Below are 476 nucleotides of genomic sequence, written 5' to 3'. Positions count from 1 at the left end.
ATATATTTGTAGCAAGAATAATTATCTCATTTTATCTTACAGCAGGAAAATAATTTATTTAATGACAGTTTTATAATAGTCGAGTGCTACATACAAAATGATTTAGGATCAACAAAATATACTGAATAAAATCAAAGAAAATACAATGAATTAGGAAAATGAAATAAATTGTTTTAATCTAATGTTTATGTGTATAACTTTTCACATAAACAATGAGGGTAGAATATGTACATAAATGTAATGAAGGTAAATGTATTTATTGTTTTTATTCAAATGCAATAAAGTAACATGACTATTTTATATTTAAAAAATCATTCAGAAATTATTTATAAAACAATTTTGAACTATTATATTTGATTATACTTAATAAAAAATCGAGTTTAAATTTATAAGACAAAAAGGGCATATAAAGGTAGAAATAAAAATAAAAAGAAAACAAAATTAAAATTTTTATATGAAACTTCAATTCTTGTGTG

General features: G+C 20.0%; 1 protein-coding gene across 1 annotated transcript in view; it reads left to right on the top strand.

Annotated features, from left to right (window-relative positions):
- LOC108694381 (COMM domain-containing protein 5) overlaps positions 1–476 on the top strand; it is a 23,788-nt gene that overhangs the window by 1,394 nt on the left and 21,918 nt on the right. The gene's annotated exons all lie outside the window — the stretch shown is intronic.

The sequence above is a fragment of the Atta colombica genome, unplaced genomic scaffold (assembly GCF_001594045.1).
Source record: "Atta colombica isolate Treedump-2 unplaced genomic scaffold, Acol1.0 scaffold1, whole genome shotgun sequence".
Lineage (NCBI taxonomy): Eukaryota > Metazoa > Arthropoda > Insecta > Hymenoptera > Formicidae > Atta > Atta colombica.
This window is presented reverse-complemented; position numbering and strand designations above follow the sequence as displayed.